At 44.7% G+C, this 16117-nt stretch overlaps 1 protein-coding gene across 4 annotated transcripts in view; it reads left to right on the top strand.

Annotated features, from left to right (window-relative positions):
- Nucleotides 1-7473: 7473 nt before the first annotated feature.
- The window catches only part of LOC140722586 (uncharacterized), a 50471-nt gene continuing 41827 nt past the window's right edge, over nt 7474-16117 (top strand). For 3 of the 4 annotated variants that reach the window (XM_073037301.1, XM_073037304.1, XM_073037302.1), the window contains exons 1-2: nt 7474-7638; nt 9442-9588. The gene's annotated coding sequence lies outside the window, so the exon portion shown is untranslated. Of the gene's footprint in view, nt 7639-7925; nt 8014-9441; nt 9589-16117 lie in introns of those variants that run through there. The other variant, XM_073037303.1, reaches the window with a different exon arrangement.

Genomic DNA, 16117 nt, shown 5'->3' on the forward strand with positions numbered 1-16117 from the left:
CCACTTGCAAATTCTCCAGCAACTCTTGCATCACCAAAATGCAAACAGGCATCCCCAGTTTCTGTACTCTACATAAATATTTCCTCTGAACCCTCCCCCAATGACTGACGGTGGTGAACTCAGTGAATGAAATCCTAATGAATATGAAGGGAAGTGCAGTAGTCTGTCTCACTGGAGTCTGGCACATTTGTGATGTGAAAGCTGCTTGTTGTCCAGGGCAAAGGAGTTTGATATCATTACGTACCCAGAGAGAATGGGTCAAAACATGTTCTCACCGGTAGAAAAGTCCAGAGCAAGAGGAGGTAGAGGAAGCAACACACACAAAATACTGGAGGAGCTTAGCAGGCTAGGCAGCATCTACGGAAAAGAGTACTAATGCCGATTTTCTCAACTGCTGATGTAAAAGATTTTGTTCCCTTTCTCCGAGTTCCTAATCCTTGCATTTAGATAGCTGGAGCTCAGCTCTGTCTGAGAGATCCATCGGTTCCCATTCCCTCATCAGCCGGAAGCTCCCCGGGGCCCGTGCACGGATCGTGGGGCTGAGAGAGAGGGAAGAGAGCAGGACTGTCCCGGGTTTGCTGGCCACGGTGACCGGAGTCGGTGTTTAAGATAAAAACACAGAGAAACGCTCTTACCAGCAGCCGACATTTTCAAGGCCTTCAGTGTACTGCGCGCATGCGTGAAACTCAGGGACGTCCTCAGACTGACGCCTGCGCATTTCATCGGCGCTTCAGCGACGGCGAAATTCATAACGCATGGCCCTATGGGTAATCACGGTGCCATTAAACATTTCTGCAAGCACCGGTTCAATGTCCATACCTCATTTTTTTAATCGTGTGTTTAGAAAAATCTGCAGCTGTTTTAACGCAGAAAGCGGCTCCCATAAGAAATATACTCAATATCAACGTGTATCTAATGCCAAAGTAAAATGCAGAGCTAAAACACAGGAGATTCTGCAGTTGCTGGAAATACAGAGACGCACACACACAAAACGCTGGAGGAACTCTGCAATTTAGAGAGCAACTAAGCAGCGGAGTACACAGGCTAAGCATGCTGAAGGCGTTCTGCCTAAACGTTTTCTATTTATTCCTCTCCAAAATTTCTGCCTGATCTGTTTATTTCCACCTGTGTTTTGCAGAAAGTAACCACCTTTTTTTTGGATCAACCAGTTTCCAAATGCTTCTAATCTTTCACTTTTGACCACATCCTGCTGGTCTTATTCGTCCTCCTCCTCTGGACCCCATCTCTCTCTGGAGCCCCTGACTCAGGCTGGCAAATCTTCGGTTTCTGACTCTGCACCATCGAAGATTCACTCGCTAGTCTGCTGTCAGACTTTAGAGGTGCATTGTGTTACGAGACCGCAGATTCGTTCAATGTGAGTGTCGCTTTAAGTGCCTGAGTGAGGCGGCGCTGTGACGTCAGACACAAGCTGCGGCAGCCTGAGGGAGCGGGAGCGGGATCGGGAGAGGGAGACAAGCTGTTGGAACTTCAGCGTGTGACTGCTATAGGCTGCAACTCTTCCATGCCCAAAAGGTTGGGTTGATCTGATCATCGGCACGCAGTGCACAACGGATGTGTGACTATCACTTCGTATCATCCATATGTGTGGATTTGCTGGAGTATGCTGTGGTATCACTTTTGTTGGCCCTTACGTGGAATCGGGGTGTTCTGTGGTAACCACTTGAAGACGATATTCCTGTGACTGTCACCTGGTGATATTTCTAAGTGGATTTCGGAACTAATCGACGGATAAGATCTTCGGCGACTGTTATTTCGTTTACCCAGCGTGGAATGTGAGTGGAATTCTTCGTAATTGCCTTCTCTCTACACTTTCGTGTGGATTTACAAATCTCTCTTCTCACTCACTTATTCCGTGGATTACTGAACTTTTCCACTTTACCATCTGAAGACTTTAAGCATTGTTTTCCCAAGCCAGATAGTTTGGGAGCTGTATATACGCAGTACACTGTTAACTTCTGTTTATTTCCTTTAACCTTTTATATTTGGAGTAGATACTGTTACGTACCCCGTGACGGGTCAAAGAACCAGCAGAAATAGAAAACACCGTGGGGTCTGGTATTGCTATAAACTAATGCTATTTATTAGTCACTACGCGATACAGCAATATAAATGCAGATATATCAAACAGGTTAGCAATGATCGTGTGTGGTGTGTGTGTGTGTTGTGTGTGTGTGTGTGTGTGTGTGTGTGTGTGTGTGTGTGTGTGTGTGTGTGTGTGTGTGTCTGTGTCTGTGTAGAAATAGGAAAGCCAAGCTTCTTCACGCCTCGGGGTGAATGGATACCGTCTTACGGTGATGAGTGAAGTTCAGTTCAGTTCGTGGGATTGAGTCGAGTAGTGATGGAGAGAGAGAGAGGGAGAGTTTTGAGTCTTCAGGTAAGCTGACACCGTCGATAGTCCCATCGTCCTCCGAAATCCTTTGGAAGTCACCGACTGTGACACTACAAACGGGACCGTTCTTCTGTGGTGGAGTTATTAACCCAGGCGAGGGATGGGCACACGAATAAATCCCCACCGGTCACAGCCTTTTCACACTGCGAGAGCCACTGATCGATGCTCCTGATCGATCTTCCAAAACCCATCTTTTTCTGTGGACACAACAAAGCTCATTCAGTGTCCAAAACCATGTGTCTGGAGGTCTATCAGCGGACCTCCTACTTATCTCACCGCGCTGAGCCCCAGCTGTCCATCAAACAGTTCCTCCCTTCTCTCTCTGTAAGAACACAGAAGCTGACAGTGTCCTTGTAAAAGTGTAAACAAGCTTGCAGAGAAACCATAACTCTCTCTCTCTCTCTCTCATCTCTCTCTCTCTCTCTCTCTCTCTCTCTCTCTCTCTCTCTCTCTCTCTCTCTCTCTCTCTCTCTCTCTCTCTCTCTCTCTCTCTCTCTCTCTCTCTCTCTCTCTCTCTCTCTCTCTCTCTCTCTCCCTCCCTCCCTCCCTCCCCCTCCCTCTCTCCAACAAGGTGTTCGGTGTTGAACAACAACTCCCTCTCTCTTTTCAAAAACACAGTTCATAGGGGTAATTCAGGACCCCGTTACAATACTAATGAAGAGAGTGGTTTTAACTTCGAAACCAGACTCCGTTAGTGATCTATTGCTGCTGGTACGTAACAATTGCAACAACCCAGCTGTCTGAGGCACAGTCCTTTAAAATTGGTGAAAATGACCCAAAACGTTGAAAAGAGCAGGGAAGAAGGAGTTTAACCAACTTCATCCAGAGCCCTGAAGAACGTCACAACCACAGTGACCTCATCGTCTTATTCAGTCTGGAGAAAATCATGCAGGAAATTCATGCAGGTGTATAAGATGATGAGAGGCATTGGTCGTGTGGATAGCCAGAGGCTTTTTCCCAGGGCTGAAATGGCTAACACGAGGGGGAATAGGTTTAAGCTGCTTGGAAGTAAGCACAGAGGAGATGTCAGAGCTAAGATTTTATAAGCAAAAGAGTGGTGTGTGTGTGGAATGCACCGCCAGCGACGGTGGTAGAGGCGGATACAATAGGGTCTTTTTAAGAGACTCTTAGATAGGTACATGGAGCTTAGGAAAATAGGTGGGTATGCGGTAGGGTAATTCTAAGCAGTTTCTAGAGTAAGTTACATGGTCGATACAACATTGTGGGCCAAAGCATCGGTAATATGTTGTAGATTTCTGTGATTCTATGAAATTCAAGAGAAATCTCCTATCCGACGGAGTGCTGACTAGTTGCAACCTGTCATCTCAGGGAGGGGGAGAGGGGAACGGCAGGGGTAGATTTTCATATACTGATATGGAACAGAAACATGGGCAGGGACCAATGGGCCGAGTGGCCTCTCAAGCGAGACACGGGATTTGATACAAACTGATTTACCTTTCACAGATCCACAATATTAAACGCCAGTCTAGTTTAAGGCTATCATCAGCAGAACAGACTCCTCCAATGCTCAGTGACCAGGGTTCAGTCCTGGGTGCGATGAGCAGCCGCAAGAACTGCAGAATCTGACAGTAACAGTCCCTCATGAACCTGCAGCTGCCTTCAGTCACCGTGATGGTGAAACATTTAACACGGAGCTGATTTGAACTTCCTCCCTGATGTGAAGTTGCTGGTGTTGCAGCAGCTGGGATGATTGAGTAAAACTCTTTGCTCACTCCGGACAGAAATGTGGCCTCTATTTATTGTGAACTCACCGGGGCATCACAAGGTGGGTTAACTGAATGAGTCTCTTCGCGCACACGGAGCAGGTGAACGGCCGCTTCCCAGAGCGAAGCTGTTGGTGTATCTGCGATGGCTGACTGAATCCCTTCCAAAATGAGAGCCAGTGAATGACATCACACTGCTATAACGTCATGGTGATGTATCCAATCAGGTCACGGACATGGACACGTGTTCGGGCTCTCCTTGTAGCAAGAGGGAGCGTTGTCTTCTCCAGCATCTCCGCCTCCACGTTTGAGGATCGGCGGCATTCAAGCGCTGGTGAACTGACAGATACAGCGGAACTAACGTGTTGTTGTGTTTGTGATTCCCATACACAAATCCTTTGAATTTTCTACACTGTTGAAAGTTTACAAAACACTTCAGTGGGTAAAGGACAATAGGTCAGCTGAGATAATTTTAATCTTCATGGTGCCTTCTGATAAAAACACAGTCACAACTCAAAACAACTTAGAGGAACAAGATTTCATCTTCTAACTGGCCACAGTTCCGGAATCAGGCACAATATCAAACTCTCTGCTTCCCTCTCTGTATCAAAATGGATCATTCCTCCCTTCATCAGTCTGTAACTTGGCTCAGTTTGTCTGTCTCCTTCGCAATCTGAGCATGCGCCACACACCTACTGAGATCACATTGTATTTACACGGCTGTGACTAGAGACTTTCTGATTATTATGTTCCTCCTGGCATTTGACGGTGGTAAACTCAGAGTCAGCAATGGTATTGAACATCGGGAGTAGGTGACTAGGCTTTTTCGTTGGAGATCGATAAACTGCCGGTAGTGTGTGGCTGGATGAGTGGGTCGTTTTCAGACTGGAAGGAGGTAGCGTTTGGAGTACCCCAGAGATCAGTCCCTGACCACAGTTGTTCACAGTTTAATGTCCTGGCGGAGGCAGCGAGATGTGAGATGTCCCAGTCTGCTGGTGACGCAGAAAGAGTGGAGTTGGGAGGGGAGGCTATTCACATGCAATTTCGTAGCTTTGCAATCAGTACATAGTGCACTGTGGGGCTGCAGTGGCGGGTTCCAATCTGCTAATTAAGTTTGCTGACTACACTACATTGATCGGCCGAATCCCAAATAATAACGAGGCAGCCGACAGAGAAGTCATCACCCGACACAGCGGTGTCAAGAAAACAACCTCTCCCTCATTCCGTCAAAAACAAAGGAGCTGGTTGTGGATTACAGGAGGAATGGAGACAGGGACCAAATTCAACATTTCCAAGACTGTTATTGACACAAAATGCACATTTTAATATTGATCATGACACAATGTATTTTTCATACCGTTAATGACATAAAACATATTTACAGATTGTGACTGACAGAGAATCGTATAATTTGTGTTCCGTGTGCTATCTGAATGTACTTGCCTGTGATGCTGCCACAAGTCAGTGTTTCTCTGTACCTGTACCTTCCCGTACTTGTGCACTTGGCAATAAATTCAACAGGCCCTGAGAAATCTCAGTGAGATTTGATTAGTGATGATTATCTTGGCAACTCGGTAGGTCGAATGCACGAGACAGTACACTGTTAAATGCAAAACCCTGAACAGTGTTGATGATCAGAGGGATCGGAGACTCCAAGTTCATCGCTCCCTGAAAGAGACTGCACAGATTGATCGGGTGCAATGGCAAATGGCATGGTTGTCTTTATTAGTTGAAGCATTGAGTTCAAAAGTCGGGAAGTTGTGTTGCAGCTGTTACGAGCCTGCGGTCGTACTGTGACTGTTTCTCTAAGAGCGCCGGCGTGAGGAGGCGGGACTATGACGTCAGTCACAGGCTGACAGCGCTGACTGTGGACTGAACCATAAGAGAGAGAGAGAGAGAGCGATCTGCAGACAGGCAGTCGGCCAATCTAAAGAGAGAGAGAGAGACTGGAAAAGCTGATAGCTTCAGTTAGTCACAGCTGAGGCTTGGAACTCTCCTCTGCCCACAAGAGTGGGTTGATCATCGGTACACGGAACCACAACGAATGTGTGTGGCTGTCACTTCGTATAATCCATAGGAGTGGATTTTGGAATATCTTGTGTTAACCCTTGCCTGGGTATGTTGTGTGATAACCCCTGGAAGACGGTATTCCTGTGACAGGTCACTTTCGCTGATAACTCGTATGTGGACGGATTCAACGGATAAGAACTTCGTCGACGGTTATTTTGAAGTAACGGCCTTTTCTCTACGTTTCACCCTGGATTACAAATATCTCTTTCCCATCATTTATTCCGTGGACTACTGAACTTTCCTACTTTACCATCTCAAGACTCTGAGCTTTGTTCCCTCACGTTCGACAGTCTGGGAATTATATTTACACATATATACACTTAACACTGGTAACTTTCCTTTATTTCGTTGTTACTATATTATAAGTCGATACTACTAAAGAGAATGGCTTTAACATCAAAACCAGACTCCAGTGTGAACTCTATTGCTGCTGGTTCGTTTCTAAAACGTCACACTTCGTAACAACAATTTTATAAAACTAGTTAGACCACATCTGGAGTGTTTCATACTGTTCTGGTCGCCCCCATCCTCGGAAGGATATCAGGATATCGGAGAGGGCGCAGAAGAGGTTTACCAGGACACTGCCTGGATTAGAGGGCATGAGCTATAACGAGAGGCTGGACAAACTTGTGTTGTTTTCTCCAGAGCGGCGCAGGCTGGGGTGAGACTGGATGGACGTTTGTAAGATAACGAGAGGAATAGATAGAGTGGACAGACGATATATTTTTCCTGGGGGTTGAAATGACTAATACATTTAAGGTGAGAGGATATGTGAGCGGCAAGTTTACGGTCAATTATGGAAAACTCTGAACAACCTCTACATAGCACCATCCAGAGACAGAGAAGCAGTTTCAGCGAAAGGTTACTATCGATGCAATGCTCCTCAGACAGGATGAAGAGGTCAATACTCCCCGATGCCATTAGGCTTTACAATTCAACCGCCAGGACTTAAGGACTCTTTAAAAGCTATTATTAATGCTTTTTGAGATAGTGATTTAGATGCATATCATATTTTTTTACTGAGTTAAGTATTGTATGTAATTAGTTTTGCTACAACAAGTGTATGGGACATTGGAAAAAAAGTTGAATTTCCCCATTGGGATGAATAAAGTATCTATCTATCTATCTATCTACTTCTTTCCACAGAGTAGTGGATAGCTGGTTCTCAGTCTGGGGGGTGGGAGACCAAAGCCGTCACGTGATTCCTTTGCCCCTCCCATTTAACCGTAGATGGGCAGCATCTGTGCATCTGTTTCCGAGGCCCCGCCCTCCGGACACTGAAACGATCGCTTCGCGCATGCCCAGCTTCTCCGGGTGTACGGTGTTTTCCTCTCTGCTCATTGCTGAAGTGGGTCGGCTGTGTGAACGGGGAAGGCTTTTCGTCTCCACGGTCAGCATCCCTGTCTGCTGACCGAAGATATCACTTTCCTATCGGTGAGTATTGAGACCGATCCCGAGCGGGAAGATCCGATGTTGGCCGTGAGCCCCGAACTGAGGGCCAGTTACTCATTTATTTTCCAGTTATCTGGGCTCGTCAGAAATGTGTCCCCTTCACATAATCTGCATTGAACGATCCAAACCAGGAGTACAGGGTGTCTATTTCCTCAGAATTGAAATGGAAGTCCCGCCAACAGGTCACGTGAGGCTGTGTGCCGCAGATTCGCCCCGCCCTCCGCTTTGTGACGCAAGATCACGTGGTGTGATTTTGGCCGCTGAGTCTCATTAACTTCCCCGAACTCGCCTCGTTTCCTGAGGCTCCTCACATTTGTCCTGGAGCTTTATGGCTGTTGTGTCTTCTCCCGGACTGGGGTGGGTGAGAAAGGAGAATGTCCCAGGTTGTGGGGATCTTTGATTTCACTGCCTGCTTTACCGAGGGACTGGGAAGTCTAGTGGGGAGGATGGTTTCTGTGATGTGCTGATCTGGATCCAAAGGTCTCTGCCGTTCCTCACAGTCACGGGCGGAGCAGTTACCATGCAAAGCGTGAAGTGTCCGGATGGGAAACTTTCTATGGGGTGTTGATAAAAATTTGGTGAGGGTCAAAGTATATATGGCAAAGTTCTTGTTGTTTCTTCTAACTCTGTCATTTTCGAATCTTTTATACAGTAGTATGTATCATTAATTCAGTAGCTGTGGTGTGTTCTGACATCTCCGGACCGGCTTTTCCATGTTTACAACAGTAGGACTAGACCCGTGAGTCTGGCGTTCAAACTGTGTTTGGAAATTCCCCCACCCCTCACTGTCACCAGTCTGTCATTCGGTGGAAATCAGGCAGAATCTCAAGTTGCTGGAGATCTGCACTAAAAACTAAATGTTTGCAGTCATTCTGACGAAACGTCATTAACCTGAATTGTAAAGTTTGTTCCCCTCCCCGCAGCTGTTCCTTACCTGCTGAGCAGTTCTGGTAATTCCACCTTCTTTTTATTACATTTAACCTGGAAATTGAAATGATTCGATCTGTGATAGTAGAACAGTAAAGAAAGCACAACTTTTCCCTGTCAATTATCCTGGAACCAGCTTGTCTGTTATTGCTGGAAATATTTTCAGTACAGTTGTTGCTAACGAGGTACACATGAATAATCTCAGGAGTGATCGGCTTTATGTGTGAGGAGCATTTGATGGGTCTGGGCCTGTGCTCAATGGAGTTCAGAGGGGTGGTGGGGGGATGTATGGTTAAGTAAACCTACCGAATGCTGAAAAGCCTGGATACAGTGGACATGGAGAGGATGTTTCCATTAGACAGAGAGCCTGTGATCTGACAGCACGGTCTCAGAATAAAGATGCTTCCCGTTAAAATTCAGTTGAGATTTTTTTTTTTGCATTAGGTGTCCGAAGTGTGGAATTTGTTGCCACAGAGGTTGGTTGAGGCTGCGATTTAGGTATATTTATGACAGAGATTAATATATTCAAGATTGCTAAATAGCTTCAGGGTTACAGGAGGAAGGCAGGAATATGGTGTTGGAATAAAAACCAGCCATGTTTAAATGGTGGAGCAGATCAGATGGATCAAATCACCTAATTCTGTTCCTTATGTCTTACCATGACTGAATGATGGCTCCTTCTTATCCCATATTCTTTTGTGTCATGTGAGGGACAATAAAAGATTGTTCACTGAGATCATTATATCTGCCTTCAACGTTTAAATTTCAGTGAGTTTTGTTCTTACTAACATTAAGCAGAAATGTTTGGTTCTGCTTTTTATTGTTAATGTGCTTCATTATCTTTCATGTTAACGTTAGACCTGCAGTGAGAGATTTATTGGAAGAAAAACCACAACTGAAGATGAGGGAACAGCAACAAGTGAACCAGCCCGAGGACTGAGAGCATCAACTGGAGAGAACCCATCTGAATCGGAGATTCCAGTGATTAAGTCAGGAGAAAGTTTGGTGAGTCTCATTTACTCAAACACTGGTCCTTTAGACATTACATACCTGTACAAAGGAAGGTAGGAAATAGTTGGAGTGAGACTGAATGTGCCCTGAAGAACCAGTTATGCCTCTGTCAGACCCAGTTGCAATCACTCCAGGTCTGGTAATGTGCTTCCAGCAGCCCAGCCCTTTAAAACCACTCCCATTCTGTGGAAATCGAATCCGGAGAGAGTCACTCATAGACTGTATAAGTACAAACTCTTTATTCCAAGTATCTGGGGCTTACTCAGTTAGTCGCTCAAACAGGAACAGTCAATGACTGTTCCCGCCCAATCCACTGACTAACAATTCCCCTTCACCACAGATATATCCGTCCAGATACTCCCCACACAAGACATGCTGGAGCCAAAGTTATTTACTACATGACAGGCTGGAGCCCCTAAAGACAAATTACAAAACAGTCATAATGGCTTACACACACAGAACAGACTAAAGCTGCCCTATCTCTGCGCATGAACACACAAGGCGATGAGCATCCTGAAACCCTAGATAGCCTGAAACCCTAGATAGCTACCCTCAAGAAGAAATATGGCTCAGCATGGCTTAGTACATCTACTGATCATCAGCAGTTTCTTTCAGAAAAACAGGCTGCTATTTTTTAACGAAGTGTTAAACCATATTTCATCATTCCCTGCTTTTTGATCGTTACATGAGCAATAAAACAGTAATTTTTTTACAGAGAAAGCAACCGAGTACAGCTTTGACTTCTCAGTGGGTAAAAATGGCATACAACAGTAACTATAACAATGATATGTACAACTATTAGGACATAATGCAATATCATGCCCCACATATTACCAAACAGGCCTTCGAAGATCACCATTTTTACCCTTCAGTGAACCCGTGTAAATCCTGCCCTACTTTCTTGATGCTGTCAATCTCCTAGGCAGTGTGCTCGGAGAGGGATGTAATGTTATTAGACTCATCAGGGATATAGGTGCAGCATTCTGTGTCAATAATAGCACAGGTTCCCCCTTCTCAGCTAGGATAAAATCTGAAGCCGTACGATTCTATATGACTGTTTGCCGCATTGCAATCATTTCAGTGGATATTTCTGTTACTTGGGCCTGTGTTTCTGTCAGGGCCCCTGCAGTATTGTGGCCAGCTCCTCAAGTGCTTGTAGCCAAACTGATTATCTCTCGTGAATTCCTGGCTACTCCATAGGAGAGAAAAGCGATCATCAAAGATCGCTCAGTCTCAGTTATTCCTCTCCGTTGCTGGGCGCCTGCAAGTATGGCTACGATGCATGTTTCCCAGCGTAGGAATTTCCGTTTGGTGGGGGCCTGAGATACATCTGTCGAAACACTGTGTCTGTCAAGGCCCCTAGTTCTACCCATTTGGCATAAGTGTGACAGAGACAGAAAGATCGTAACTGGATGCTGGGGTGAGCCCTCTCAAAGACATAAACACAAACGCCACTGTTACGCACTCGTAACGGTTTAAATGAACCAGCAGCAATAGACCACACCTGGAGTCTGGTTTTGATGTTAAAAGCACTGTCTTTATTAGTATCTACTTGTATAACAACTTAAGCAAAATAATCTAAAGTTAAAGGTGTTAGGAGTACACATATGTGTAAATATAACTCCCAAACCACTGAGCGCAGGGAATACCAAGCTTAAAGTCTTGAGATGGCAATCTGTGAAATTCAGTTCATCCACGGAATCAATGACGAGAGAGAGATATTTGTAATCCAAGGTGAATGTCGAGAGAAGGCAATTACGTTGAATTCTGCAAATTCCACAGTGGTAAAACAGGATAACAGTCGCTGCAGGTCTTATCCGTCGTTGTTCTAAATCCACATACAAATTATCACCAGAAGCAGCTTATCAGAGGAGTACTGTCTTCAGAAGGATCTACCACCCAAGCAAGGGTTAACACACAGGTAGATTCCGCAAGGTACTCCCAATCCAGATCCAACACACAAAGTATTACCGACAGTGATTTCCACAGAATATCCACTCTCACAAGTGGTTACCACATAACACACCCGAATCCAGCTAAGGGTTAACAAAAGTGGTAGCCATGAGATACTCCAACAAAATCCCCAGATGGATTATACGAATTATCACCAACAGTGATTGGTCACAGGGGTACCTCTTCAAGTGAATTACCACCCCTAGGCAAGGGTTAGCACAAGTGGTCCTCACAGGATACTCCCAAACTAAAAGATTCACTCCAGTGGATCAAACAAAGTGACAATCACACATTCAGTATACAATGGATCAATAATTAACCCACCCTTGTGGGCATAGGAGAATCCAAACAGTGACTTTTGGCCACTAGGTCCTTTGTTTCGAACCTTACATCTTCTTTCTTTCTCTCTGGCTGACTGTGTGTCCTTGCTTAAACAAAACAAACTTTGAGCTATGTAAACACAAGCTGCCAGCAAGTGTAAACACGCTGCATGGTCAAATAGTTCCAGCCCTCTCTCTCTCTCTTTGTAAGATTCAAACAGGAGCCGAGAAAGCTGGCGGCTGACGTCACTCAGGCACTATCTCTCAAAATGACAGTCCAAGGCAAGAAACCGAGAGGTTCATCACTCTCTACTATCAACCAATACAATTTCCTTTATACCGAGAGAGTCCTTCTACTCAGTAACACGTTTGTAGTCTGTTCGATGTATCCACCGAGATTGCCCCTTCAGTTTCACAGCTGTCGGAGTGGTCAGTAACACTTGATATGGTCCTCTCCACTGAGGTCTGAGTTTCCCTCAATCCCAGTTCCTGATCAGGATAAATTCCCAGGTTCTATGGTGGGATAGTCACTCCTCTCTGCAGGGTAGTTCTCTTCCTTGTAAGCCTGTCATACCTATGAATGTAACGCTTGGAAAATTTTGGTTAGTTGGCATATTTATTTCCCCATCTCTTCCAATATCTAATTTTGCTGGTAGGCTTTCTGGGAGCAATGGTGCACAAGGTCTTGGTCCCCAGGATATTCTCATGGGCCATGCATAAATGTTTTAAACTGGTGACAACCCCGCTTTCCCCTATGGGGTAACCCTCGTGGAATAGGGCTAACGGTAGGACCTTCAACCAAGTGAGTCCAGTCTCCGCTGCTGGTCTGGCCAGTTTACTCTTCAGAGTGCCATTGGCTCTTTCCACTCTGCCAGTGGCCTGTGGGTGGTGTACACAGTGGAATTGTTGCTGGATAGCTAGTTCGTTACATACCCCTTCGTTTACTTTCACCACAAAGTGTGGGCCATTGTCAGAGCTCAGCATCTCTGGCAGGCCGTACCTGGGAATTATATCCCATAACAATACCTTCACAACAGTCATAGCGGTATTAATGGTAGTTGGAATAGCTTCAATCCATCTACTAAACACATCTATAATAACTAAGCAGTATCTATAGCAATGTACTCTAGGCAATTCAAAAAAATCAACTTGTAGACACAGAAAAGGATCCACCTGTCAAGGGAGTCGCACCTGGTGTGCAGGGTACAGGTTATCAACCATTCCCTCCTTTCCCAGGTGTGTACAATTATGTATATAATTAACCAATATTGGTAAAAACTGTGTAGGAACACAAACCTGTCCCACTGGGGTGATCCAAAAACCTAGATCGGGGTCTTTCTGGCACCCCATCGGGGACCACAGTTTGTGCTCCTCCTCAGTTTGTGCGTCCCCCTGAAAATTACGTACCTCCCACATGTCCGGCAAACCCGTTCTGCTTTAGTCATGGAGGGTTGCTTGACGGGAACCCGAGGAGGCTACAACTACTGAGGATTGTGCTGCACTTTTCACTGTCTGATCTGCTAGAGCATTGTGTTTAGTGACACAGTCGGACATGCGTGTGTGGGCTGCACATTCAATAACAGCCAAAACTCGAGGTAGCTGTAGAGCGGTGAGTAAGTTGTTTACAAAGGTGGCATTACTAATGGGGTGGCCAGAGGAAGTCAGGAATCCCCATGTTCCCAGAGAGCTCCGTAGTCATGTACAATTCCAAATGCATAACGGGAGTCTGTGTAAACGTTCCCACTTTAGTCTGTTGCTGGGATACAGGCACGAGTCAGAGCAAACAGCTCAGCCTTCTGGGCGGAGACAGCTGCTTCAAAAGAGGCCTGCTCAATTACTTCACTGTCCGTCACTATCGCATCGTTTCCCTGCTGGATCCACAAAAGAGCTTCCATCCTCATAAAATTGCTTCGGGCTAGAGGGGGATATTGCAGAATGGATGGGAGAGTCTGTCCTTCCTTCACGGTGATCCGGACAGGGGGATAGTTGGTGCGACCGACTTCATGGCCTGAATTTGCTCAGAGATGGGGTACAGCGTCTTGGGATCGGTCAATATTAAAAGTGTGTCTCACCAAATGTCCCGCCTTCACCTCAGACTCCTTCCAGTATCGGAGTTGGACCGCAGCCAAGTCTTGCCAGTCTCCCTCGGTGCTGGAGGCTTGTTTCAGCAAGGTGTAGGCAATGAACTCTGGGCTCTTTGGCTTGAACCCAGGGCAAACACTAACAGTGGATTGGGGATCTCTCCAATCATCATGACTGGGAACTTCTGTCCCTCGAGGGGTGCATAATATTGACTTTCCTTAGCTGAGCACCCCGTAATGTCACAGCACAGAGTCACATGGGGGTCGACCACTGGCAGAAGGGGTTCAGACGCAGTGGAGTCCAGATTAAATGCCCACCACTGGGAGGTCGGAAATTGGGGAAGCTATCAGTTGTTCACCTGTCACAGGGTGACACCATTGCCTGTGCAGAGAATCTCGACTTCCAACAGACAGAGCAAGTCTCTCCCTGCTGGATTACACCCCCGACTGTTATGTGAATACGTACGTTCCGTGCCTTCAAACCCAGACAGAGTGAATGTTGCGTCTGATAACTGCAATCCCTTTTCCGATACTATTTCCCGATTTAGAGTGGTTGTAGTTGTCCCCATATCAATCATAAACGGAACTGGAATAGCAGCAACTGTCAATATTACATTGGGCTCTTCCTGAGGGCTGGTACTCATGGTAGGAAGCATCTTTGCTTGTCAATTTCTAAACGGGTTGCTGTCCCCACCTGTCCCTTGGTAGGTTGTTGTTCCCATTTCTGATCCGCAGATATAGCCCGCTCGCATCCTCCTTCCCACTGAACATATTCACCTTTAATATTCTTTTCATATCTTTTTATTATTATTATTATTCAAAAATAGCACAAGTGCATCGAAGTGACAACACTTACAATGCCTCATAAAAGAGGAAATTATCTTGAGGATTGAAAATTTTGTGAATTAAACTAAAAAGAAAAGTGAGGGGAAAAAAGAAGAAACCCATTGGAGGAACAACCCCAGAGCCAAGCGTCATACAAAAAGCTTCTAAAAATAAACATCAAACCACCAAAAAGAAAGAAAAGATATATCAAAAAAATTTACATTTAGATCGTGGAGGAAATCTATCAGTTAACTGAAATGATAATAATGAGCAGATGATCCCCATCTTTTCTCAAAATCAAATAAAGGTACAAAGGTTCGACTTCTAATTTTCTCCAAGACACAGCATCACCTGAGAGAGCCATTGTGACAAAGTAGGAGCTGATATATCCTTCCATTTCAACAAGGTGGCCCTCCTAGCTATCAATGTAACAAACATGTTGGTCAGACACAGAAATACCATGGATATTTTGAGGAATTATTCCAAAAAGCATAGTCAATTTATTAGGTTGTAAATTGATTCTGTGTGCTTTAGAAATTGTCGAAAAGACTGACTTTCAAAACTGTTTTAATATAGACATGACCAGAACATATGTGTCAGTGTGGCTATCTCATTTTTACATCTATCACAATACTTGTCAACATTGGGAAATATTTTTGGAAGTCTCTCCTTCGTCAAATGGTAATAATGTACAATTTTAAATTGAATCAGTGAATGACTAGCACAGATCGAAGAAGAGTTAACCAGCTTCAGAATCCATGTCCAATCCTCCCATATAAAAGGGAAATTGAGTTCCTTCTCCCAATCCTGTTTAATCTTAAGTAAAGGACGCTTATCCCTTTGTAATAATAAATGATAAATTCTTCCAATAGAACCTTTCAACAAGGGGTTCATATTCATAATAGTATCTGACAAATCAGCCTCCAATATGTAAGGAAAATTACTTAAATATTTTTGTAAAAAATGTCTAACTTGAAGATATTGTAAAAAATTTGAATATAAGAGAGAATACTTATCGACAAATTGTTCAAAAGACATCAATCTTCCTTCTTTAAATAAATCCAAAAAAGAATTAATACCTTTATTTTCCCAAAGTAAAAAAAATTGGAGCACTCCAAGAAGGTTTAAAAAGTAATTATGGTAAATTATACTACAAAGTTTAACTTTTTTACGATTAAAAAAAATTGCGGAACTGGTTCCAAATTTGTAAAGAGTGCTTAACCACAGGATATAGGTTTAAATTAGCAACTTTAGCTAATTGTATAGGTAGAGTAACTCCTAATAACGAAGTTAAATAAAACTGTTTCACAGCTCTCAGTTCCTGGTCTACCCAGATTGGCTGTT

The sequence above is a fragment of the Hemitrygon akajei genome, unplaced genomic scaffold, assembly GCF_048418815.1.
Source record: "Hemitrygon akajei unplaced genomic scaffold, sHemAka1.3 Scf000080, whole genome shotgun sequence".
NCBI lineage: Eukaryota > Metazoa > Chordata > Chondrichthyes > Myliobatiformes > Dasyatidae > Hemitrygon > Hemitrygon akajei.